The sequence below is a fragment of the Callithrix jacchus genome, chromosome 14 (assembly GCF_049354715.1).
Source record: "Callithrix jacchus isolate 240 chromosome 14, calJac240_pri, whole genome shotgun sequence".
Classification (NCBI taxonomy): Eukaryota; Metazoa; Chordata; class Mammalia; order Primates; family Cebidae; genus Callithrix; species Callithrix jacchus.
Window position 1 is genome coordinate 102,832,966 of NC_133515.1, and position 27,965 is coordinate 102,860,930.

At 41.8% G+C, this 27,965-nt stretch overlaps 1 pseudogene; it reads left to right on the plus strand.

Annotated features, from left to right (window-relative positions):
• The first annotated feature begins 15,133 nt into the window (after positions 1-15,133).
• Positions 15,134-15,523, plus strand: LOC100399738 (cytochrome c oxidase subunit VIc pseudogene; annotated as a pseudogene).
• The last annotated feature ends 12,442 nt before the right edge of the window (positions 15,524-27,965 follow it).

Sequence of the window (27,965 nt, forward strand, 5' to 3'; positions counted from 1 at the left end):
ACTTGTTAGCAAATATAAAAAGATCCTTGTACTAGAACGAATGTCACAAAATACCAGAGCTGAATAGATTCCTGAAGGGATAAGTTCAGTCTCCTGCTTCCAGATGAGACAATTCTCAAAGCATCCAGGAGAGCTGTGGATATTTGAGGACATTCCAGGACATCAGTCTCAACATCATACTCCCATGTGGCCTCTGCAGGGTTTAATTAGAGTTAATGATGAAATTCATCCTCCCCTTACTGACCATACACACTAGCTCCAACACAAGAACATTCACTCCTCTTTCACCCTCCCTAGAGAAAAAAATTGGAGAGCATCTGTATTAGTCCATTCTCAAATTGTTATAAAGAACTACCTGAGATTGGGTAATTTATAAAGAAAAGAGATTTAATTGGCTCACAGTTCTGTAGGCTATACCGGAAACATGACTGGAGAGGCCTCAGGAAACTCACAACCATGGCAGAAGGTGAAGGGAAGCAGGCACATCCTATGTGGCTGGTGGGTGAGGAAGAGAGTGAAGAGGAAGATGCCACACACTTTTAAACAACCAGATCTCATGACAGCTCACTCACTATCATGAGAACAGCAAGGGGGAAGTCCACCCCCATGATCAAATCACCTCCCACCAGGCCCCTCCTCCAACACTGGGAATTATAATCAACATGAGATTTTGGTGGGGATACCGAGCCAAACTGTATCAGTATCCTCCCCAAAGAACACCTTACATGTTGGACACCAGTTGCTTCCTATGGCTTTATGTTGGAGAACATCTAAACGTAACTATTGAACTTGAGTCTTAAACATTCCAATTAACTGGCTTTGGGTTCTTTGGCCTCTTGGACCATTATCCACCGTGTGATGCCTACTCCTTAAGGCTTAGCAGAAATCCTCCCTTCTTCACCTAATGTAGCTCTCTTGTCACTTCTCCATGGACCTGCTGCAATGCCTAAGCATTCTCTTTTGAAACAGGAAAGGGAATTTGGTCATTTTATTCTAATAATGGCTTGATAAATATTTGAACAACCATTAAACTCACACTAACTAGGAAGTTAGACAATTTGACCAAGAGAAATATTTGTTCATCCTTTTTAGATAGATAATGCTGGTTACTCAAAATGGCTGCAGAGAAGTACGTCCACTAACTGGAAACTCAAGCCTCTATCCCGCGACCCAATGCATCTCGCTTCTATGGTTCCACTCCTGCCAAATCAGATACCCATCACTTCCTCCCTAGCTTTTCTGTCACTCACCTAGGCTGCACTTTCCTTGCCTTGCACCTGCACAGTTGCCACCAAAGATCCCGCCTCTGCTTCGTTCTCTCCACTGAAACAAGAACAATCTGTCGGAAATCCAAATCTGACTATGCCATTCCCCTGTTTAAAATTAGTCCATTGTTCCATATGCAAACTACTCAGTACTGCACGTGGGATTCTTCAAGATGCGGCCTATTTCCATTTCAGGCTCACCTCCCAACACCTCTGTGAGTTAAGCCCCAGGGAAGCCAACCTACTTAAGTCCCCCAAACCCAGGCTGGGATTTACATATCCCTTTCTTTCCACACCCTCTGCAGGACCCCTCCATGCCTTTCTTTTCTCCACCTTCCGTGGGGTTTGGCCAGCCCTCTCCAACCTAGGAAAACAGTAGAAGGTCACGTTCTCATTACCTTCTCACATTACAAAACAAGATCCCCATCCTTCAATCCACCCCACCCCCAGATTCCCATTAACTCCCCTACTTCATGTGAGATGAGGAACAAGTGCTTCAAGTTTTTCTGCCCAGATACATTTCCAGCCCCCATGCTTTTCCCTTATGCAAGCAATACACTAACCAGATAACAGAATAAAAGAGCAACACAGGCTAGGTTGCAACCATTAAAAGATCTGAGAAGGTTCGATGTCCACCAACTCAGATCCAGCATCTCTCCATTGCACGCAGTGTGGCTGTCTGCAATCCTGGTATCTTCTCAACTCCTGGCCGGCCTTTCCCTCTGCAATTCTGGCCTGACTCTCTGTGGTTCTGATGGGACTTTTGCTCTGAGATCCTGACCTCCCTCTTTGTGTGATCCTGGCCTGACTCTGTGATCCTTGTCACGCTTCATGTAACAGGGAGCGGGCTGCTTTGTCTCTCATGTAAGTTCCCGTTCCTAACTCTCCTGTGATCTTAGAAAGAAAAGAGCTTTGTCTTCTCTGCTCCAACATTGCCCCCCACCATCCTAATTTCTTTCTTTGTTTTTTTTTTTTTCTTGTGACGGAGTCTCACTTCGTAGCCCAGGCTGGAGTGCAACGGCGTAAACTTGGCTCACTATAAACTCTCCTTCCCAGGTCCTGGTTCAAGCAATTCTCCTGCCTCAGCCTTCTGAGTAGCTGGGATTACAGGTACTCGCCACCATGCCCAGCTAATGTTTTGGTTATTTTGTTTCTTTGTTTGTTTGTTTATTGTTAGAGATGGGGTATGACCATGTTTGCCAGGATGGTCTTGATCTCCTGACCTTGTGATCTGCCCACCTCAGCCTCCCAAAGTGCTTAGATTACAGGCATAAACCACCGTGCTCGGCTGCCACCATCCAAACTTCTTTTCCCCAACTCCAGCAGGATTCATAATGGAAATATCCACTTTCATTTTGAGAGAACCATTATCATCCACAAGAATGTGGTCCTGAATTATAGTGCAAAAAGGAAAATAAAATTTCATCAGAGCAAAATGTTTGAACTCCAGTACATTTTGGGTCACTTAGTCTTGAGTACTGTGAGCAGGACATCAACCATGCGGCAGAAAAAAGAAAAAAAAAAAAAAACTCCAATTCTGTCCTTTTCTATGGTCTCCAGCTGGAAGTAAATGGAAAACAGCTATGCATGCTTCGCCTCTAGCCCTGTGGCTCCTGGTACTCAGGCCTCGATAAGCAAATGCATGAGCAAAAACATGCAGAGGCTTACTCTCTCCAAGAGCAAATCAAATTTGACCTGAATTCTTATGCATACATTGAGGAGCTTGGTTTACAGTTTGCAAATTCTTTGTGTTTTTAGGGAATCACATTCTCTGAAAACTTCATTGCAACTTTTGGAATATTTCTTTTCCCTGTGTTAGGGTTTATATTTCCCAAGAATAACAGGTGGCATTTGCTTTATATTTGTAGAACAGACAGATTCATGGTGCTAAGGAGAAAATCTTCTCTCCCCCCAGTAAAGCTGTGAGCACTCTGGCCTTTGGACATTCTCCAGCCTCTCCTCCTGCTGCTCCCTGTTTGCTCTCCTCACACTTTAGCACCAAGGGCCTCCTTTCCATTGTTAAAGAAGGCTAAGGAGCTAAAGTGATTCTCAGCACTAAAACCTTCACATATGCTGTTCCCTCTGCCTGGAAAACAATCTCTCTCCATCCCGCCATTCACTCCTCAGTCTCCCAAACTCCTCCTATCTTTCAAGCACCTCCAGGTGATCTTCTGAGGACTCCCCTGTAGCATCCCCAAGTGATGTCAGGACCGCCTCTGGCCTCTGCAATGTTTACATCAGAGCTGATAACGGGATCAGTCATCCTACTCACTAACCACACACACTGGCTCTGATATAAGACCATTCACTCCCCTTCCAGCTTCCCTAGAGAAAGAGAATTGGACAGCATCCTCCCCCAAGAATGCTTTACATGTTTGAAACCGGTTGTTTTCTTGCACCATTCTTACGTAAGTCTGCGTTTTATAGTACAGGCAGCGCTTGTCTTTCCAAACAGCTTCCTGAGCTCCAGAGCTGCAGGAGCCACATTCTTCTCCTTTGCCTATCTTCAGTGCCCTGCCAAGTTTGCTTAATTATATCTTCGAATGAAACAAAGAATTACTCTGGCCCAGATTTCAATTCTGAATTCTTTCATAGATTAAAAACACACACACACACACAGACACACACACACACACACACACACACACACAAGCTATGAAATGGCAGGTTTTTCCTTCTTCTAAGTGTACGTAGTTTAAGCACATCAGGGTTCTTTTCAGACACAGAGCATTCTGTTACACTTAATTCACAGATGTAGTCTCCTTCTTAGTCTCCAGCCAAAAGGGACACAGACATTTCAATAAGTATTTCCGTCATTGGCTGCCTGCTCCTCTCCCCGGCAACCCACACGCTCCCTCTGCTCTGCAGTCAAATCTCACCTGCGCTTTTTCTTTGTTGTTGTTGTTGCTGTTTGTTTGTTTGAAACAGAGTTTCCCTCTGTCACCCAGGCTGGAGTGCAGTGGTGTGATCTCGGCTCACTGCAATCTTCACCTCCTGGTTCAAGCAATTCTCCTGCCTCAGCCTCCTGAGTAGCTAGAATTATAAGCACCTGCCACCACGCCTGGCTAATTTTTGTACTTTTAGTGGAGACAGGGTTTCACCATGTTGGCCATACTGGTCTTGAACTCCTGACCTCAGGTGATCGACCCACTTCAACCTCCCAAAGTGCTGGGATTACAAGCGTGAGCCACCGCACCTGGCCCTTACCTGCGTTTTAAATCCACCTCTGGTGTGATCTCTTCCATGAAGCCCCCTGTTCCATTCAACCACATGTGCCCCCATCCTGGCTTGGACTTAAATTCCATAAACATTTTCGTTAAGGATATAGTCACGCTCCATCATACATCATCATCATCTAGATAATTATCCGTTTTTCTTACTCATCAGTTCGTGAAATTGTACTGTGACACTTGAGACTGCAGGCAATGGATACCTTAAAAGAGGCACGAGGTCATGAAAAGACAGCAGATCTGGAGCAGGACCAACTGCTCTTCATCTGAAACAGACTCATGGTATGACCTTAAAAAATGCTATGAGCCTGCACAGAGCTAGACTTCTTTACCCGTAAATTCAGACTTTTCTGATCTGCCCCATAGGATTGTGAAGGTTAAATGGAACACTGGTTGTCATGTGTGGGGCCACCATCAGCTCACACATGGCTCTCCTGCTATTCTTGTTAACATGGGCAGGCAGAAGGAGAAGGTCAGGAACACTGCTTCCATGTTCCTATTACTGGATGATAGTCATCTACGACTTGACTTTTGCAAAGATTTCTCTATTTTAAAGATAAAGAAATTCTGTCCCCACACCACAATTTTTATTTTTGTGGCTCAATTAGAATGTGATCATCACCACTTATACTCAAAAACTTGTCACTGCTACTAGCATAAAATAATAAATCCTCAAATTTGAACACCAGGCCATATCACAGTCTGCTGTGTATAGGGAACTTGACGGCATCCATTGAAGTAAATGGTACTTGAAACAATCTGATAAGGACAGGGTGTCCTGTTATTTTACCTGGGACTCTCTTGCCATGATTCAGTCGGTAGGTCTAGGCTGTTGGAAAAGCCACTGGTGTTTGTTTGGGGATGAAAAAAGATGGATTAACAACTTGTGATTATGACTTCTGTATCCTAATCAGAAATTTTCTGTGGTTTCTTTTTTTTTACAATAAATTTTCTTACTGGAACATGCTGAAAATTTGCCTATTTCCTGGATGGAAATAATGCACACTCCTTATGCCTCTTTGTGTAACCTCTAGACCCTTCTTGTCTTATCCACTATGCACCAAAACGCTATTTCTGGGATCCTTCACTCATTCTTTCCTATTCTCTCTGCTTGGAATTCCATTCTAGGTTCAACATAAATATATCGTTGACGTGAAGAGATACCTAATCTTTGCCTTGGCCATTTTAAATAGTTCTAAACCAATAGAATTAAAAATAAATAAGTTATTCTATTATCAGATATATGTACATCTAGTCTCATAAAATTATATGTGTGTCTTACAAAATTTAGTCCCTGTTTTATTATAAATATTTGTGGACCCAGCTTGCCTTCCTCATGTCACTAAAAAATCAAATATATTGCATACCAACCATTCCCCCAAAATACTTACCAAGCACCTTCTAAGAGGTCTTTTAGTAGATATCCAGTAAATATTTTTAAATGAATGAATGTTTAGCTACACCATCCAATAAGGTAGCCACTAGCCACGTTTAGCTACTCAAATCTAAATTAATTAAAATCATACAGAAAAAAAATTCATCTCAAACCCCCATTTCAAGTGCTCACTAGTCACAAATGGCTAGCGACTACTGTATCAGAAAGTGCAGCTTTGGGTCACTTCATCACAGCAGAAAGCTCTATTGGACAGTTCTGAATTCAATCCACGAATGAATAAATGCCTGAAAGAATGAATGAACAATCTATCAGGAAGCTCCCAAGACAACCCTGTCTGCGCCTCTCTGACTTCCAGGATGGATTAAACTACACAATATTAACATTTCTCCTAATGTGGAGATCAGCTTCCACTTAGGGAAGTGTCACAGCTTGGATTATTTAAAAGGAGCTCAAGAAAGCAGTGAGCACATCCTGCAGGCATGGCTGCTGCTGTTCCACAGACCCATCAGCCACATTATGACAGGAGTGCTTTCCAGCTCCAATTTGTCTAATTCTCATTTGTTATATTAACAAAGAATGCCTGGCCAGAACCTGTCACTCAGCTCCACAAAGAGCTATTTCCGTCTTCTCTCGTCTTCCAGAACTGCAAAGATTGATTTTAGGAAGATAATCATTTTTGTGTATTTCTGCACACAGGCTGGCTGCAGCTGTTCCCAAATGCAACATCAATACATGTTTTATGAGTCAGTTTTTTTGTTTTTCTTTCTTTCTTTCTTTCTTTCTTTTTGGAAATGTGTGAAGCTAATCATCATGAGTACGACACAAAAAGCATTTGCCTTGAAATCTCAAGCACTATGTCCCATCACTCAATCTTGCTGTGAGCACAGCTTTCCTTCAAATGTTTCTGGTTGGGACTGAATGTGTTGAATCTTAATTTTGTACTTCAGCTCCATTCTACGATACAGCAGGGTGAGGACATGAGCAGCCTTCACTGTTGGGCTTCTGTCTTAGCCTGAGCCATCAAGACAATAAAACCTAAGGCTCTATTTGGGAGGTCAAACCCAGGGCAGAGAAGAAGAAGGGAAGTAAAGGCAAAGATATCTGGGATGCCAGGTGAAGTGATGCATCACCCTGCTGCTCCTTCCGCACAAGCCTTGAAGTTACAACAGGCAGCCCTAGGCTCATCCAGGAAAATTACAACAAATTATCTGTGCCTTGGGGTAGCACATGGGAGAAAGGCAGGAGTGGGAATAACTCAGCCAACTCCCTCCCATTCCCAGTTTCCATTGATCCATTTGACCCTTGGAGAGTTAACACTCTCAGAATTCCGGGTTGCACTGGACCCCTGAGCAGCAGCTCATGATATTCTGGTACTGGATGAAGCACTGTGTGCACAGTTGGCTCTGCAAACAGTGCCTCATCCACTATGGGAAAAAGGTATCTCCCTGAAGATGGGCTTGATGTGAAGGGCTTGTGAGCAGGCAGGCTGGGGACATGCAGCCATCTCATGAACCATCAGAGGTTGTCAGTAAGCAGGTCTGGGAGGCAGTCTGTGCTTTAGAAGGAAGGAGACAGTCAAATAGTGAAAGGAACCCAAAGGGGCACGGCTTCTCTACTCACATGCCTACAGGATTCATTTTCAGTGTAGGAATTGTTATTTTTAAAAGAAAGACTGTTTCTCTCCAGGCTCTTTAAAGTAATGCTATCCTGATAGAAAATGCCTTAGAGGTAAGCAAATCCTAGTCATCCAATGTTGTGTATATAAAAATTAATGTTAAATAATTGGTGTATGATAGACTTGAGATGTTAAATACCTCACTTACTAGAAGTAAGTGCCCTCTCCAGCCAACTGGGAAAAGGGGCTCAAATGTTCTAATGCTTCTGTTCACTCTCTGTGCAACAGATAAATCATATCTATGCAGTACTTGGTAAAGGAAATGAGCACAGAGCAGTGGTACCAGAGCCTGGAAGGTGTCACTGGGGTTGATCCTAAGGAGTCGGAGAGCCTTCCAGGAGCCAAGGTCCACTCAAACCTGGAGGCTCTTCATGCAGTACGCTGAGAGCTCTAGATCATAATCCTGGAGGGGAGGCCCAGAGACTGTGGGAGAGGAAACAATGGAGAATCTCACTTTCCAGAACTGGGGATCAGGTGCCTCAGATAACTCTGAGGGTGAGGAAGATGAACCACTTTGTGCAGGGAAGAGAGGCCTGCATTGAGATGGGGGAAGTGTAGGAGCATTGTGCATCATGGGGGTGGTACCAGGGGACCCCAAAAACTATGAGCTTCAGGGGTTTGAGGACAACTTAATGAAGGGGCAATGGTATCCATCATGTTAAAGTGGTAAGAGAGCACTAAGGTTGTTTAACAGGACGTGGATGTGATCACATTTGTTTTGTCATTCTGGTTGCTGTATAGAAATGTGGGTGAGGGGGCTGAAGGCAGCAAAACACACTGCCATGTGTGTACCTATGCAACTATCTAACATGTTCTGCACATGTACCCCAAAATCTATAACGCAATAAAAAATAAAAAATAAATGGAACCGGAGGAGATTTTCTAGAGGAAAGAAACAAGTTTACAGGGAGTTCCTATGGGTCAGGTGAGGAGTGATGAGGGTCTTCATGTTTGGGAAGCTCAGCTGACTCATCTATAAAGTCATATTAATATGTGCCTCTGAGTGAAGTTAAAAAGATTAATTAATCAATGTCTTTATAGTTCCCGATCCACAGTAGTTTTACTGATCAGACTCTAAGTTGGTGCCATGATGTGCTCCTCCCAGAGTCATGCTGCTGTAGAACTCACACACCTGGACTGTGAATGGAACATGCGACTTGCTTCTAACCAATGGAATACAGCAACTGGGACAGATTTCACTTCCTTCACAATGTTATATAAGATTGCAATGACTGTCATACCAAGAAAATCTCTTTCCTCTTGGTTTTGAGAAAACAAGCTGCCATGTTATATACACTGCCCTATGGACAGAGTTACATGGCAAAAAATTGAGGACAACTGGCAAGAAACTGAGGCCCTCTATTCAGCAGCCTGCAAGGATTTCAATGCTACCAGCAACCATCTAAGCCTAGAATTGAATCCTTCCCCAGTTGAGCCTCAGATGAGTACTCAGTTCTTACTGACACCTAGTTTGCAACCTTACAGAAGGCCCAGCTAACCCATGCCCAGACTCCTAACACACAGAAACTCTGAAATAATAAATGTGTGTGGCTTCCAGCTTCCAGGTTTATGGTAGTATGGTCCTGAAGCAGTAGACGGCAGTGTCCCTCACTTTGCCCTACCTACCCGGTCACAGCACTGAAATGCTGGGCATGAACAATACTACTAACACCATTGATTTCCTGCCTCTCTCTTTAAATATACTATCATGGTTTGGCTGTGTCCCACCGAAATCTCATCTTGAATTGTAGTTCCCACAATTCCCACATGTCATGGGAAGAACCCAGTGGGAGATAATTGAATCCTGTGGGCGGGTCTTTTCTGTGCTGTTCTGGGGTTAGTGGACAAGCCTAATGAGATCTGATGTTCTTATAAAGAGAAGTTCCCCTGCATAAGTTCTCTCTTTACTACCACCATGTATGATGTGACTTGCTCCTCCTTCCCTCCACCATGCTTGTGAGGCCTCCCCAGCCAGGTAGAACTGTGAGTCCATTCAACCTCTTTTCTTTATGGTTTACCCAGTTTTGGGTACGTCTTTATCAACGGCATGAAAATGGACACCTACCTATAGAAGACCTTTAACTTTAAGCTTCCAACGAATCTTAAAAGGTGGGGGGAAAGTTGAGGGAAGTGGGTAAAACACACTAAACTTCATTTATTCAATAAACTATGCACAGTAGGCACTGGTCTACCCAGCAGTTGTACTCAGTGACAAGCACCAGCATCTACTGCAAGGCTGTGAGTAACTACTGAAGTACATCTGCTCTCTGTGTCCAGGTTCCACCTCATTTTTACTAGCAACTTCTGTCTCTAGCATTTTTGCTTTGGCAAGTTCTCAGCCTCACTGATGGCCCAGTTCTTTCCTCGGGGCTCACACACAAACCACTTCCATTGCTCTGTTATATTTTTACTGCTACGCAGCAAGCTCACAAAAATTGTTCAAGGAAGCTGGACTTCCTTGTGTATTCTCATCCAAATGCCTTCTGCTTGACTACTGTGTGTGTGTGTGTGTGTGTGTGTGTGTGTGTGTGTGTGTGGTGGAGGTAGGTAGGAGGGACATTACCGTCCTTTTGCCCTTGGTGAGAAGACAGGTTTCTGTCTGAATGACTTGCCTCCAGTACTGGATTTTATTTTTTTCCCTTATATCTCAGTTTCAAGTATCTCCTGAATCATAAAGCCTGGAAATAAATGTTCTCTTTTTCTGGCAACATCTCCCACCTGGGATTAAGAAACTATTTCATGCTCACTAGACACAGTTTGTCCCTATGCTTTGTATATGCAAGATGGGGTGATATTTTTTAGGTTGCTGATTGTTTTCATTTTATACAACACAACCATTTAATTAGCTATAGTTTATCATGTTTACTTGGGAACAGAATAAGAATCAAAGTTTCATGTGAAGACTGCAGCTGCCACCCTAGGAAAGATAATATGTATCATAGCTACAATCAATCGAGGGTCTCACAAAGTGCTGGGTATTTAGCATGTCATAAAGCATTTGACTCTTACTGAACTCTGCAAGATGGGTTCTACAATAATCCCATTTTACAAATGAAGAGGATATTTAGGCTTTTGTGAGCCTTGGCTTGTAAAGGCTGAGCTGCTTCAAGTTGACTTCCAATACCAAGCTCTTTCTTGCTCTACAGAAAGAGGTGACTTGGACTCTCAGAGAGACACTGAGCCCCGTACAACCTGCATTCTCAATACATCCTAGAGTCCTAGAGTTGTTTTTGTTTTTATTCTTTCTTCCAATCCAAATGTATTACTTTTTCATCATGCAGTTTAACTAATCTCACAAAAAATGATATCAAAATTGACGGTTGTGTTTTTGCTTAAAGATATTTCAAAATCATAGTGAAAATTGGTTTTTGGTAAATCTTTCTACATTTATATGCAGGACTACACGAATGAAGGTGATAATCCACCTTCAAAATTAATATGAGAAACTCCTCTCACCTGCCTCTACTGCCTGCTCTTTTCTTTATTCTTAGCCTTTGAGAAATTTAGATCAATTTGAACTCATAAAAGATAAAAACCGTAATAAAAATGTTTACTATCTATAAATGTCTATATTGAAATTAGTTCACTAAATTTTAATGAAATTGTACAACATTCAATTTCACAGAATATTTCAAAATTTTCATTAATGTTTTGTCTGACAGGATCCCTTCTGCCATCTTCAATTTGTATTTTAAAGTAAAAACCATGCATGTCCTCAACTCAATGACTCATTTGATGAGAGCAACAGGCTGTAATAATGGAGACCTTCCTGAATGGGCTAGCTGAATGTCATCAGACCTCTTGACCACTGCAATTTCTGTCCCGTGTATCCTAGGAGACATAGAGAACACAGAGGGTGGTCAACCCACGTCACTGTGACAGATGGGAGTCCAATGGCCAATGCTTTTGAGTGCAAAAGAAAAATGAAGCATTTTTATTTTCTTGTGAAGGAGATTATTGGTGAGTGCATGTTGTGGCATGGAAACTGTGTCCCCCAAACAATTCAATCCTGCTCCATCTGGGAAATTCCCTGTATTGCAGCCAGTAGAATCAAAACGTATTCTGTATAAAAGTTGCTTCAACTCCACTCAGGAATACCATAGAGCAGGAAGTGGCTGCGGAACTAGCTACGTTGCTCTGGAGTAGATGTTTTCACACATCCTTGAATACCTGTCCCTAGCCAAGGTAGCAACATGGTTCTCAGGAACCTGAGATGGCTCCAGCCTGCAGGATGTTGGAGAAGGTATATTTATGGACAAGATGACAATGATCACCTAGCCATGACTATACTTATTTCCTCATTGAAGAAATTGCAGCATGGGAAGGACAATTTCCAAGGTTGTACAGACAATTAAAGGCACAGTCAGATACAGGAAAAGAAACTCCCAGTTCTTGAGACTTGAACTGAAATACCCCAGATCTGGGAGAAAAGATTAAAGTGAGCTTTCAGCCCTAATTTAAAGGTGGCCATATTTTGCCTATTATACATAATGTTACAGTGAACTTAAGAGTGCAGATATCATATAAATATTTTGTTAAGATCCTGATTTCACATCTATTAGATATATACCCAGAAGTGGGATTTCTGGAATATACGGTAATTCTATTTTTATTTTTTAAAGAACCTCCATACTGCTTTCCATAACAGCTGAATTATTTTATATTTCTACCAACAGTGAACAAGTTTTTCAATTTCTCCATATCCTTGCCAACTGTCCTAGTCTGTTTTGTGCTCCTATAACAGCATACCTCAGACTGAGTAATTTGTAAAGAATAGAAATTTATTTCTCACAGTTCTGGAGGCTGGAAAATCCAAGCTCAGGCACCAGGCTTTTGTGAGGATCTTCTTTCTGCATCATCTTATGGTGGAAGGGCAAAGGGGGGGGTGATATAGAGAGAAAGAGGAGCCTGAGCTCATCCTTTTATAAGGAACCCACTCTCACGATAATGGCATTAAACATCTCTTAAAGTCCCCATCTCCCAATACCTTCACAATAGGTATCAAGTTCCCAACACATGAACTTTGAGGGGAACATGTTTAAACCATATCATGATCGTTTGGTTTTTTTAGAATAGCCACCCTCACAGGTGTGAGATGATATCTCATGCTTTTGATTTGCATTTCCCTGATGATTAGTGATGTTCAACAATGCATAATGAATAATGAAAATGTGGTCTAGACATACAATGAGATATTATTCAGCTTTGAAAAAGAAGGAAATCTTGCTATATGCAACAAGATGGATGAACCTGGAAGACGCTATGTCACAGAAAGGCAAAAAGTGTTTAGATTGGACAGATACGAGGCATGCAAAACAGCCAAAGTCATCGAAGCAGAAAGTAGCATGGTGGTTGCTAGAGATTTGGGGGAAATGAAGAGTTGCTGTTCCATGGACATAAAGTTTCATTTATACAAGATGACTAAGTTCTAGAGATCTGCTATTAACATTGCACCTTATAGTTACAATACTATATTGTGCACTTTAAAATTGGTTAAGAGAGTAAATCTCATGTTAAGTGTTCTTACAAAAACAAAAGACTTCAATTATCAAGATAGACATTAGTTTGTGCTAGAACCTTGTAATCCCTCTTCTGGTTAAAAAAAAAATGGAGATATATATTAACAATTTACTGAGGAGGAAGACGGGGCGGTTGGTACCATAAATGTGATTACTGTCCCTTTAGCTGTGTCAGAATTCCTGCAGAGCCCAAAGGGCTCACTTGCTGTGGGTTGCTCTTTGCATTCTTGCTGGCAGAGCTGTAGCTGAGCTGTGAGAGGCTGGAAGGTTAAGTGGAGGTGATGCCTAACTGCAGAAACCTGCTCTAAGGAAACACAGTAACATCTCCCATGCCCTCTTCAACTTCAAGGATAATAACCCTGAACCTCAGGGCAAATCCCCTGTGCAAGGACTAATGGGTCCTTGCAGTGCCTCAGAGGACCCACTGCTGAGCACTAAATGGAGCTAAGCAGGGACGGGAAGGAAATGGAAGCTTTCCTGCTGTTTGCCAGTCACTCAGTTATCTATATTCCTTTATGGGAAATGGTTCTAAACATGGAAAGGGTGCCAAGATTTGATGCCTGACATCAGTTCCTGTTTTCTACTAGTTTATGTTTTGCCTTGCCTTAAATCCCTCTGGATTTTATTTTTCACTGCACTTTGTCTTTCTTACCCAACGAGGCAAGTACAGTAATTAAAAGTTAGTTAACAACGTGCAGATTTTTAAGTACTTTCCCTGGCAGTATTTTGTATGATCCTTATGACAATCATGGGAAGTATGTGTTTTCTCCACAGATACGGAAACTGTCACTCAAAAAGTTTCAGCAACTGAGTCAAAGTCATGTGTTTAATTGGCAACATGCCATGCTCCAGGGTAGGCTTTTAACACCAAAGCCAGACCACTTGCCACCACATGGTGAGGCTGTCAGTTAAACCGAGGCTGAACCACCCCTCCCTCCACACCCATGGCTGCTAATTCATCGCTTAGTTTGCTTCCATCCTTGCTCTTCAAGTTCTTCCATCATTTGGCATTCAGCCTGTTTCTGGTTTTCTCCCTTAGACAGTTGAGCCATGTGTCAACTTAACTAATTGACTGTGTACTTTGCCAACAGTCACTCATCCATCAGTCCATGAGGAGGTGTTGAGGGCTGACCCCATGCAAGGCCCAGAGCAGCCAAAGAGAAGGCTCAAATAAGAGCCATTGTTCTGGATTCGTGGGAGAAACTCCTGCCTTCCAGGCAGAATGGGCATTGCCTCTGCTCCTGCTAAGGGTGCACTGAACGGTGGTGGAGAAATGACGAACATGGCAGCAAAAGGAGCACCAATGAGGAAGTGGGTTCAGAGTGCTGGGTGAGAACTGGTCCTAGAGAGAAGACTCCATTGAATGGCCCCAGTCAAGCTGACAGATTCATCCTGTGCCCCACTCCTGACATAGCCACCTCACTAGCAGTGACCTAGACCCACCCTGAGCTCTCAGAGCACAGTGTCCTAATTCCATGGCCCAGGATGCCCTTATCCTTTCTGAATAATCCTTTTCATTCTTTTTTTTTTTTTTTTTTTTTGAGACGGAGTTTTGCTCGTTACCCAGGTTGGAATGCAATGGCGTGATCTCGGCTCACCGCAACCTCCGCCTCCTTGGTTCAGGCAACTCTCCTGCCTCAGCCTCCTGAGTAGCTGAGATTACAGGCACACATCACCATGCCCAGCTAATTTCTTGTATTTTTAGTAGAGACAGGGTTTCACCATGTTGACCAGGATGGTCTCGATCTCTTGACCTCGTGATTCACTCACCTCGGCCTCCCAAAGTGCTAGGATTACAGGCTTGAGCCACCGCGCCCATCATCCTTTTCATTCTTAAAAACCTGACGCGGTCTACCCCTCTTGACCACCAAAGACTAGGTTAGATGCTCATCTTCTACATCCTGACCCCTGCCTGAGTTTGCTTTCCTGTTACAATCCCATAGGGGAGTGTGTGTCTTTCCCAGCATTGCTCACTGAGACATGAATGGACTGATAACAACAGCAGCTCAAAGATAAAAAGATGCAATGTTGGAGTACGTATCAAGGACAGTAACTACCATGGCTTCTGAAGTTTTGGCAAAACCTCAGATGCGTGGCCTTCTGGCCAGGCGTCTGCGAATTCATATGGTTGGAGCATTCCTGGTATCCCTGGGGGTTGCAGCTCTCTATAAGTTTGCTGTGGCTGAACCAAGAAAGAGGGCATATGCAGATTTCTACAAAAATTACAGTCCTGAGAAAGATTTTGAGGAGATGAAGAAGGCTGGTATCTTTCGTAGTATAAAGTGATCTTGGAATAGAAAGAATTTCTTCGGGTTGAATTACCTAGAAGTTTGTCACTGACTCGGGTTCCTGAACTATGACACATGAATATGTGCGCTAAGAATTAGTTTCTCTTGATAAATAAACAGTTAACAAATACAAAAAAAAAAAGATAAAAAGATGAATGCTGTACTGTGCATTAACAGATTGTATTTGTTAGTGTAGTATTGAGGATCTGTAATCTATAGAAGTAGTTGATCACAATTTTCTTTTCTTGTCTTGGTGCTGGAATTACATTGGCTTACAACATAAGTTGGAGAGTTTCTCTTTTGCCGCTCTTAAATCAGTTTGTCTTGCATGGGAGTTACCTGTTCCCTGACGGTTTCATAAAATTCACCTGAAAACCAGGGAAACCAGGCATCACTTGATAAGGAAAACTTTGATTACTTAATTGTGGTAACCTAATTTGATTACCTAATTTAATTAACAGTTATGAGTTTACTCGGTTTCCTTCTTTTTTAAAAAATAAATGTGTGCTTTTTTCCTAAAAAAAAAAATATCAGTTTTATTTAAGTTTTCAAATTTATTGGGATAAAGTTGTTCAGAATATCCTCCTTTGGACTGTGTTAAGGAAATAACTTTTTATTCCTACTCATTTTATTAATGCTTTTCGCTATTTTGTTTCTAAACTCATTGATCCCGGGAATAATCTTGCTATGTAGGTAAGTGACCGTTGTGAACTTGATCCGAGGTCTTACAGAAATGTTTTCTAACTCCACGCAAGCAGAGATCACAGCTGCTTTGTTTCCTACTCTAAGCTCAGTACTCAGCAAAATGCCTGGGACATAGTGGGCAAATACTCAATTCCTTAAATGAAATTGGACTGAAGTATTTCAAAAAGCCTGAGTTCTGAAGCAGATCCTAGAAGAACTGGTTAGCAGACAGGAACTTAAAGAATTTTTAAGGAAACTGTGTAGATAGCTTCAGAAAAAGATGGAAAGACAAAATGAGCAAAGCTGATGAAGGTATAAATCCAGAAATTCACCTGATTTGTTCCATATCAAATTCTAGGCTTAGATTCTACTAGAAATTATATTATTTCAATATAGTGAGCAAAGGAAACAGTAAGACGTTAACTCCAGGTGCTCAATGACAGATTATGATGACATTTTTAAAGTTCAAAACAAAGTGTCCTAACGTACTATACTGCACACAATGGCGTTGTACACAACAGCATTGTGATTGCAATTGAATAGTTGTGTCCATTTGTATCTAATGAGATAAATAAAATGAACAACTCTTGCCTTTTCCTTTTTTGAAAACATCTCAGAAATATTCTTGAAGCTCTAGGTTCCATTGCTGCCTTTCAGTGCTCAGGCCAGTTAAACATGATTCCAATTGGCTTTGTTTTTCAGCCATTGCTGTTTAGTTTTATCTGTTTTGTTAGTAGTAAGTGGCTAGTGTGGCTTCAACTACTTTTCTAGTGTGTTGCTACTGGTCAGATTGGGTTATTGCTTGCCGCAATTAAGGATGGACAAATCCTTTCCAGTGGACAAATCTACGTATAACAAAAATAACCATACGATGATACACAGAGATTCAATATAAAAATTAGCAAGATTGGAAGAGTGATTTGACAGAGAGCCCCTTTTAAAACTCCAAAGTTACAGGAAATAGTCCTGACTGTCACTAAGAATATTTGTTCAATTTGTTTGTTTTATGCCAGACATTCTTCTATGAACTTACGGAAGACAAGAAAGAATTCCTACCTTGGTATCCACATGGAATCCAGGAAGCCTGGTCACCAGATGGTTTGATATATCCTTTTGTCATCAATTTTTAGTTACTATGTATAGTCCATTCATATGATAGTTGTTCATTGTGTACTTTTTGTTACTTAAAATTCTTCAATTCACCCTAAGGTAAGAAAGCTTGGGTTTTATGTATGGTATTTGTAGAACTAAAATAAAGGGAAATTTGAGCCCTAACATCATATATTCCATGTAATAAAATACCTGGTCAATTTATGAAATATGACTCAATTGAGATACTACCCATAAAATAGATAACAAAATTTATCTATTCTACAACTAACAGATAACAACTTTTTAATTAAAATCAACAACTGGAAAAAGCAAGGAATAAAGGTTGTCCTCATTGAGGTGACAATTTTGCAGCATCAGTTTTAATAATCTAAAAATGTAGTGCTCATTACAGTGATTTTAAGCCTCTTTTCCACTCATATTCTTAATTGGTACAGGAAAATTGCTCTTGGGGAAATTGTGAAATTATTCATACATTTTTATTTCACTAATTCTAATATAAATAATGATTGAAGGTTCTGTAGATTAAATGCAAGTATGAGAAAAAAAGAATGTGAAAAAGGATTCTGAGACAGACTATATTTCATTAATATTTAATTGGTTGCAAATTTTGCTGCCTCAAAAAGTTTCTGCTCTCTGCTTCATTAAATAAGTTCTGACATTGTTCAGTGTAATTATAGCTTTGGGGAAATTTTCTCAATAAAAGCTTAGAAGGGAAAAAAAAGGAAGCATAACAATTAATGATGAAAGCTTAGTTAATAGTTCTCAGCCTCTAGATCTTCTCAGAGTTCTGAGCAGTATAAGTTTCTGTGACCTATATGGGTGAGTTAGATGAATGGTCATAGCTGATTTAGATGAGAGAGGGTGTCAGGAAAGCAAACAGATTTTCCTCCACTTAACAATGTTCCTATTTGAGTGTTTCCTAAATTTTAGGGTATACTCAGCTCTTTAATGAATACTGAGTCTGTGGAAAACATCTGCCGAGTCTCTGCCCTTGACAGCTCTCGAAATGTTTGTTCAAATCCCAATAAAAGGCATTCTAGATCCATTTGAGAAACACGCCAGTTTGATCTGCTTCGACCCAATTTTGTTTAAGCATTTGAATTCCTAACATTGTTACTTCCTGTCTGTGTGGTTCCTGATCATAGATCAATGATTTGAATTCTTTTGTGCACAAAACCTAATGTATTTTCAAAGGTCAATTTGCCCTCTTCACCTTTTAAAATGTCTTTCTCTTAGACATTGACTCCAGAGAACTTGGCCATGACCTGAAGATCTACGAGCTCATACAAACATCTTCCTAGAGCTTATACAAAGAGGCCTGCAAGATGCTACCTATTGTATCAGATTCCCCACCTTAGGAATCAACTCAAATCTATATTATTCCACCCAGCTGATGAGAAGAATTTAATAGCTGTTTGTTAAATAAATGTCTCTCACTAGTTTGAGTGAAACAGACGGGCCAAATCATTTATCATTTCTGATTTAATGTTGAGGATTAAACCCATGTAATTTATTTGCGATTGAGCTACAAGTACATATTTAGCCCCTGTTTATTACAGAGACACTTTGTACTCTTGATTACATTTACTTTAATTCTCACAGCAAAGTTCTCAAATGGATAGCCCTGACACCATTTTAAAGATGAATATGTTAAGGCTTAGAAGGAATAATTTTTTTCCCTGCACTTTGCTCCAGCAAAGTAAAAAAGTAAACGAGAACTTCTGCCCTTATTTCAAAATACTTTTCATCATGAACGCACACTCCTAAACACTGCAACATCTTCTTTTTTGATATAACGGTACTCTGTTAGAGAAGACAGATCTCTCAAATAAGATTCAGGTCTATTAGTAGACATAAATGCCAAAAGGCTCCGCTACCTAATGATAAAAACTTCCTACAGGGTCTGGTTCTGCCACCCAGGCTGCAGCACAGTGGCACCATCTGGGCTCACTGCAGCCTCCACCTTTGAGGCTCAAGCCATCCTCCCACCTCAGCTTCCAGAGTAGCTAGGACTACAGGTATGTGCCACCATGCCTAGACAATTTTTGTATTTTTTTGGTAGAGATGGGATTTTTTCATGTTAGCCAGGCTGGTCTCAAATTCCTGGGCTAAGGTGATCTACCCACTTCAGTGTCCCAAAGTGCTATGAGCCACCATGCCCGGCCAAAAACTTCCCACTTTCACTGACTGCCAAGTTTCTAGAAACATTCCACTACTGGTGTCTTCTTTTGCTTAAAACACTAAAAGCTTCTATTAAAGGTCAAAATGGGAATATGTCAGTAGGAGGAAATTAGGTGATTATCCCCTCAGCACCCAGAGTAGGTGGATGTAAGCACAGCTGGAGGGTTGGGTTAGACCACTCATCTGGCAAGACACAGATGCCAGACGAGCCTCCACTTTCTTCCTGACACCATGTCACATACCTGTATATATAGCTAGAAAAAAAATCACACAAGATATTGAGGGGCTCATCAATAAATGATCACTGATGAAACAATGCAGCGTGATTATTCTCGAAGACCAAACATGGCTCTCCACCTAGTTTTTAAAATAAAGTTTTATTGGAACACAGCTAATCTCATTCCATTACACCATTTCTATGGCTGCTTTCACAGCACAACAGCAGAGTTGAATAATTGCTACAGAGATCATATGGCCTACAAGGTCTAAACTATTCACTAGCTGGCCTTTTATGGAAAATGTCTGCCTTCCCCTGCCCCAGGCCATGTGCCTTACATCACAGCAACATCAGATTCTCAACACTTTCAGAACTCCCACGTGACTCCAAGCCCAATATAATTCCCAGCCTTTTACAAGCATTACCCTCTAAATCACTTAAGATTAGGTTCCGTTGGAATTAACAAATCCCACAACCACATATATTGTAAAAAGATTGAAATTTATTTCTTCCTCATATAAAATCTGAGGGGGTAGTCCAGGTCATTTGCTCTGCCCCAAACACTTTCATAGACTCAGACATTTTTGAACCTTTCCCTCTACCACTACCATCCTGGATGTGGTCCTCAACCTCACAGTATCCAAGATGGCGGCTGAGGCTCCAGCTGTTACTCCCAGCAAAGAGGGATCAAGAGGAAAGAGACAAGGGAGCCACAGCTGATATTAAAGTATTTCTTGAAGGTGGCGCCTCAACACTTCCACATTTATCCCATTGGCCAGAACTTAGTCATGTGGCTATCCCCCAGCCACACAGGTGCCACAACTGTACACAGACCAAACTCAAGACAGCGGCATGGGCAGTAGCTGGCCACCAGAGATTCTTGCTCCCTTTGCATACAGTAGAGCTGTTATTTGAAGGCCAGCAATAATCAAAGCCTATCCAGGGGCTTGATTTCCCACCTTCTCTAGTACCTAAAAGTAATCAATGGATTATGAAGAGAGACGAGTAGCTACTTGTAAGCCAAGGGAAGTCTGAGGAAGATGCGCCCCCTCCTGTATACTGTCCGTTTCCTGACACTCCAGATAAACTTGGAAGCCAGACATTGAAGATGATTGAGTCACCAAATGGGAAAAAACTGGATCTCTGAATTACTCATTAGAAGAGAGTCTCCCACTAATTAGAAACATATTTAGACTTTATGGGGGTAAAAAAACAAACTTCTATTGTGTTGAGCCACTTACATTTTTAGGGTTTATTGTACTTCCCACAGTGCCTTATAATTATGGTTAAAATTTTACATTCAGTACTAGTAAGAATATCATGTCGATGTCTCATTAAGTCTCTATACCTCAATATCTGCTACACTACCTATTACCATAGTACCTGCTAAATAAACACTGGGGACATTATTACGAGTAACAGAGGCATGCACAGATGCTGTGAGAACACAGAGAAAATCCTATTTAATTCAGCCTGGAAACATTAAATTTATTTTACAATGTAGAGCCATGTGCTAGAATATTACATTCTATGTAAAAGCATAAAGGTTCCATTGGATACATTTTCTAGTTAATCTGAAATGGAACTTTTTGTTTGTTCTGTTCTATGTTGCAAACTGAAGTGGTCCTGTCTGTGCTGCATTGATAGACCCCTCATATATTCAGAAGAGGAGGCCCTCAGAAAATTTATGAAGAGTAACCTCAAGGAGAAAGATCAACTTACAGGCAATGGGGGGGCTCCTGTTCAGAGCCAAAAATGGTGATTGCAGGAAAAACAGAGATGCTTTCTTCGAGCTGTCGTTTTAAAATATCCCACCCTATTCCTGTGACAGCCACAGCTTTTCCCACCAACATGGAAAGCCAGAGTGTTGATAATTCCTAATGACAAGGAGTTTCCAAACAGAGCGTTTTATTCAGAAGTGGAGCCGTTAGATGCAAACCTGGCTTGGCCGACCACCAGCTCACGTTTCTCTCCTTCTCCTTCAGCAAAGTTGTCCTATCCTTGAGCCTTACAACCTGAACCTTTCTCCTCAGCACACGGCTTTATGCTCATGTGTATGATTCATGATTGTCTCTCCCGCTAAAATGTATATGTCTTGAGAATTTAGATTTCTTTCCTATTTACCCTTAATGTTCCCCAAGCTTTTCCACAGGACCTCAAAGTTAGTAGCAAATGTGTGACTTCTTTTGAATGTGGGAGGAACTATTCGGCCTTGAGTTGACAGGACAGCTGGAGAGGAAAAACTACATCTGCTAACAGGATAAGAAGAAAAACAAATTAACAGTAAAATTCTTGAGGTAGAAAGTGAGTCTTGGAGTTGACATATTCTGAAATGAGTTCTGGGCTGGGAGGCAGGAGGCTTGGACTCTGGTCCCAGCTTGGCCACCAACAGACGGACCATGCGCAAGACAGCTGACCTCTCTGTGTCTCAAGGTCCCCAGCCATAAAACGGTGGTGCTGGAGAAGGAGGCCTCTACAGAATCATCATGATCCACAGACCTCTGCTACAGAAAAAAGGCCATAATTTAAAATAAGACAGGGCCATCCACCAGCCAGGTATCTTCTGTCTTATCTCATTTAATCGTTGTATTTTCTTTTGGGAGAAGATATGAGTGAGAGCCTCCAGAGAGAGCTGAACAGTCTGTGTCGTCGGCAGCCCCGCCTCCATGTGCAGTGGGTGCAGTGGGCAACCTCTCACGATTCTGAACCTGCAACTGTCAATAGCTGCAGAGCTGTGGGGAGCATAGCGCCTGCGCAGGCCTGCCTGACCCCGGAGGAGGAGTGCTTGCCTGCCAAGCACCGTCAAATCCTTGCTTTTTTTAAAAAAAAAAACATTTTAAATGTATTTTTTCAACTGACAAAAAAAATTGTATATGTGTACTATGTACAACGTGTTTTGAAATATGTATACATTCTGAAATAGATAAAGTGAGCGAATTAACATATTCATTACCTCACACACCTTTTTTTTCTAGTAAGAACACTTAAAATCTACACTCTTTGAAATTTTCTATCATGCAATACATGGTTATTTATTTTATTTATTTATTTATTTTTTTTGAGACGGAGTTTCGCTCTTGTTACCCAGGCTGGAGTGCAATGGCACGATCTCGGCTCACCGCAACCTCCGCCTCCTGGGTTCAGGCAATTCTCCTGCCTCAGCCTCCCGAGTAGCTGGGATTACAGGCACACGCCACCATGCCCAGCTAATTTTTTTTATATTTTTAGTACAGACGGGGTTTCACCATGTTGACCAGGATAGTCTCGATCTATTGACCTCGTGATCCACCCACCTCAGCCTCCCAAAGTGCTGGGATTACAGGCTTGAGCCACCACACCCGGCCAATACATGGTTATTAACTGTGGTCACCGTGTTGTGGAATACACCTCCTGATCTTATTCCTAACTGAAACTTTGTATTCTTCAGTCAACCTTTCCTTATTTTCTGTAATGTTCTGCCTCGCAAACAAAATAACGCCAGCTATCAACCTGGAACTCCCAGCCTAGACTCACTGAAGCAGTGGAGCTTGTCTGAGAAACACAAGTTCAGGATCCTTCATCTTTCAAGGATGGCAAAGAAAAGCTTGTCAACAAGGCGTGGCCACCCAAGAGTAGAAAAAGCAGTGTGGCTCTGGATTCTGTGAGGACAGGAGCCTACATCCTGTCTGGCTCTTCCTGAAGAGGCTACTTGAGAGGTCAAGCTTGACTTCGAGTAACAGGAATTTTCCAGCTTCAATAGGAGATGGTGAGACAGCCCTTGACGTTGTCTGAACCAGCCAGCCGCTTTATCTGCACAGCACAGGATCATCAAATTGCAGAGGGCCTCACCAAAGCATCAGACAATTCGTTGCTGCCCATGGGAGAAGTTTTATCAGGACTCCATGAGCCCCAGAGTTTATGAAGAATCCAAGGGAGGAAGAGAGCTAGAGAGCCTGGTATTGGAATTTAGATAATCCACCTCAATCACTCACTCCACTGCAGTCAAATTGGTCTTGCTGTCCCTTGAACACGACAGATGTGGTCCTGCCTCAAGGCCTTTGCGCTGCTGTTTCTCCTGCTGGGAGTGCTGCCCACAAGATTAAACTTGCTAATTCCCCACCTCCTTCAGGATGTTGTTTCCATCACACCTTCCACATGTGGTCCACCCCGAGGACCCTATTAAATACCTGTAGCAACTGCCTCTTTCCCCTACCTTCTGCATTTCCTTCCTACCCTCCTACCCAGGTCTAGCTTTCCTTTTTAACATAGAGCTTACCACTTTCTATCATACCATATAATTGAATTATAAATTGGGTTCTGTTTCTGATCTGATCACCACCTTCCCCCACAATGCATGCTCCCTGGAGTTAGGAATCTTTGTTTGCTTACTGATAAATCTCAGGCATCTAGAACAGTGGCTAGCACGGGGTAGCCCTTCAAAGTACCTGTTGAATAAATGATGGAATGAATGGGCTTATTAGGACCCTCCATAGTTTTAATTCACTTTGAAAAAATGAAAGCAATTTGACAGAACTTGCTGGCTGAACCTGAGGAGTGAATCATACAGAAATCAGGAAAATCCACAGCACCCTGGAGACTCTTCAGAATTATTTGGAGAAAAGAAAACTAGCTGGTCTGCTTTAGGTGTTTCTTCAAAGATAACCCTGGAGTTCATTTTCTCCATTTTACAAATTGGATAATTGAAGCTCAGCATGTAATCAACATGCCCGTCTTAAGTATGAGCCCTGCTTTAAGTGCTTTACATCTTTGTACTAACTTATTTCATCCTCACATCAACTATGAAGTAGAGAGCATTAGAATCCCCATTTCATAGATGAGGAAATAGAGACATAAATAATGTGACTTTTCCATGTTCAGGGAGTGTCAAGCTGTCACTTCTAAACCCCTGCTGCTCTGCTGTTTCACTTATTCCACCCAGCCTCTAACCTTTCAGACAGGATCTTCCTAGGGAGTGCCTTCAAAAAGTATTTTATTTTAGAAGGTGTCTCACTCTGTTGCCCTAGCTGGAGTACAGCGACACGATCACAGCTCACTACAACCTCAAACGACTAGGCTCATGCAATCCTTCCACCTCAGTCTCCAAAGTAGCTCTGACCACAGCTGTGCCCCCATGCCCAGCTAATTTTTAAATTTTTTGTAGAGATGAGGTCTTGCTATGTTGCTCAAGCTGGTCTTGAACTCCTGGCATCAAGCGATCCTCCCTCCTCAGCCTCCCAAAGTATCTTGATAGGTATTACACTGAAATTCTATTAAAAAGTTTTGAATCTGTTTATTTTGTATATTGTCAATTTATTGTGTTTATTTTTCACAAAAACTTCAACATCTGCATAGAATCCTCATTTTGATGCATAATCTGATAATTCAGAGTGTTTGCGTTTGCGCATTCACATTCTCTTTGCCGTTTCCATTCCATGAGATCTGCTGGTCTGTGAAGTTCCTCATTAAGTGCAGCTGTAACTACCCCACCGCGAGCAAAGACTATGAAACGGATAAATATCTATGACACTTCTGCCTCACAAAAGTGCAGGATTGGTTCAGCAGCTCTTCCACGGCTGGTAACAGATAGCAATAAAGCAGATCAAAAAGAACGAACTCTCTTCTCTTCCTCTTCTAAGAAGATGATTCCCTTCATCTTTCACCACAAGGATAATAAGCTCAGCCTCATCACAGAACCTGCGCAGCACTAACCTAAAACATACTGCATTTCCTATGAGGAATTGGTGAAGCTAGCCTCTGAACAGTGGCTTCAGTCATTCTGTGGCCACGGTGTTAGGAAATGACTAGAAAGATAAGAGGTGGGGCAAAGGATGAAGTCATTTTGGTCTGGCAACCAGATGGGGTCCCTAGACCCATGCTTGTTAAACCACATGCAGAGAGAGCAAATTTGTTTGTCCTTAATCCTTAGGAGACCAAAATTTAAAAAATATATTCCGAATGAATTACCAAAAGAAAAAGAGAAATAAATGAAATGAAATACAAAAAGTCAGATTTGTATTAGATTTATATTAATTAATAGATTTATTTTAATATATTAGATTAGTATTAGACTATAAAATTGCTGTCAGTTTGCTATTAAAAGTTTCAAACTGCTTACTCTTAATTTCTGTATTAATTAATTTCTGTAACAAGCAGACCCATCAACCATGCTCTGAGTTGAGTAGCAATGCCCTGGACCAGGCTGGGCAGCCTGAGATCTTCTCTGGGTGGCAGTGGAAGGAGTGGCTATGAAAGGCAAGTTCATCCTAAAGAGAAAGGGAGAACCTAGGATGGAAGAAACACAATCGACATTACTCTGCCTAGTGATGGTGGCGAGAGGGAAGCAAATCCATGCAGTGCAAAGTAATATGCAACTAAGCAGACAGTAAAGAGAAAAAAGAGAAAGGATGAGTGGGAGCATCACAGCATCCCTTAAACTTCTGACCAGTATTGTAGCATCCTGCAGCTAATTGGTTGTAGATGAGCTACGTGTTGGCATTACTTGGAACACAGTTACACAGCATATTAGCTCTTTAGACTGAGTTCCATGGGAGAAGCAATGGCGTTTTCTGTCCTCCTTGAGAAGGAAGGTCAAGGTACTAGTTACATGTCCTTGAATATGTCACCCAAGTTAACCTGCCCTGATTTAAGTAGGAATATGGAAGAGTGAGACACTCATTTTGCAGAGAACAAATGCACCTGACTCGATGATTCCATCCAGTGTGATTATAGGGTCTCTACAGGCACAGTGATTCCTAATGGATTTAGATCTCTTTTCCATCATTGCTGCTGATGCTCTCAATGTGTGAATTGATGATCTGCTGCTAATGCCTTTGCCCCGCCCACTATTGTTCCTCTTCATGCTGCCTCTAGCTAGTCCTGCTGGTTTTACAGAAACTGTTGAAGTGGCAGGAAAATGTTTGTCCCCAGAAATAACAGCTTCAGGGGTTCTTTAGAATCTTGCCCTTTTCATTTTATAGTCACTGCAGAAAAATAAAGAACCCATTTTTTCAGGGACTTTGCCAGTAGACATTTGAGAGCTACCAACCATGCGCAATCTTTATTTGCCAGAATCAGTGTGCCAAGGCCAAAGGCAGAACCCACATGCTTCAGCTCTGTCCATCATTGGATGTGCAGGCTGCCTCCTCTGCATCCTATAAAGTGTGGGCAGCCTTCCCTCCTGCGCTTTCTTGGGAGTTGTATTCCAGGAGCCTGACTTTCAGCCCCAACTCCCCATGCCTCATACTTTTCAACAAATGTAAAATTTATCCTTAAAACAGAACTCTGCACGCCCAAATAGGCAAGAATTCCAAAGCGAGCAGATTGAATTTCACAGCTCATAAACAACTCCCAAATACAGTTTGCTAAGAGAATTGGCATCCAGGTGACAAGATTTCTTCTCAAAGGCACTGTCCTCCATGCAATTACCATACCAGATATGTGTATTTTCTATTGTCCATTCATGCGAAACATTCTTTCTGAAGAGCCCCACTTAATAACAGCTAAGTGTTGGTCACTTGATCAATGATCAGGAAGTCATGTCTTGAGCTTTATGAACTGCCAGGTAGAAAAGAGTGAATTCAAAAAATTTCTAGTGAATTCAAAAAAAGTTCTCAACTGAGTGATCTCCTCCTTCCTCCAACACCCTCCTCCTTTCCAGTGACATTCGGCAATGGCTGGAAACATTTTTTATTTTCATGATTGGGAGTGGGGGTTGCTACTGGTATTTGGAATGTAGAGGCGACTGAGGCTGCTAAACAGCCCCCGTTACACAGGACGGTCCCCACAACCAAGACTTACCCAGCCCATAGCGCCAATGGTGAAATTGGAGAAACCCTTCTCTGGGGCCATACCATTAACGAACACATAATTAATCATTATGATTTTGATTGATTTGCTACACTTTTTAGTAGGACAGTTACCTGAGTTTTCCCAAAGATAAATGTGCAGTTATAGGATGTGCTTTGATAAACAGAAAAATAGCACTAGCTTGGGAAGTCAATTGTTGAGGCAAAGGGCTGTTCTCTTAGATCAAATGTGCAATGATGTTCTCTTCAGGGGCACATAGCTCTCTTTTGTAACCATTGTTGGACTGGGAACCATTACCTTCCACTCCCTCCAAATTTGCTTCCAGCAGAGTCTCCACCCTCTAGCATGAGCCTGGCAAGAAATGACACTCTGGCATTTGGAGCCCTTTTTAGAATGGCATGGGTTCTCTTCCTCCTCCAAACCTCTAGCCAAAGACTCCTCACACTTAAATGTGCAAATGAAATCCCGGAAGCGGGGGATGTTGGATAAAATGCACTTTCTGTTTCAGTAGGTCCTGGGTGTGCTCTAAGCTTCTGTGTTTTTAACAAAATGCTCTCAGACAGTGCTGCTGGTCCATAGACCACACTCTGAGCAGCAAGGTTCTAAGTTAGG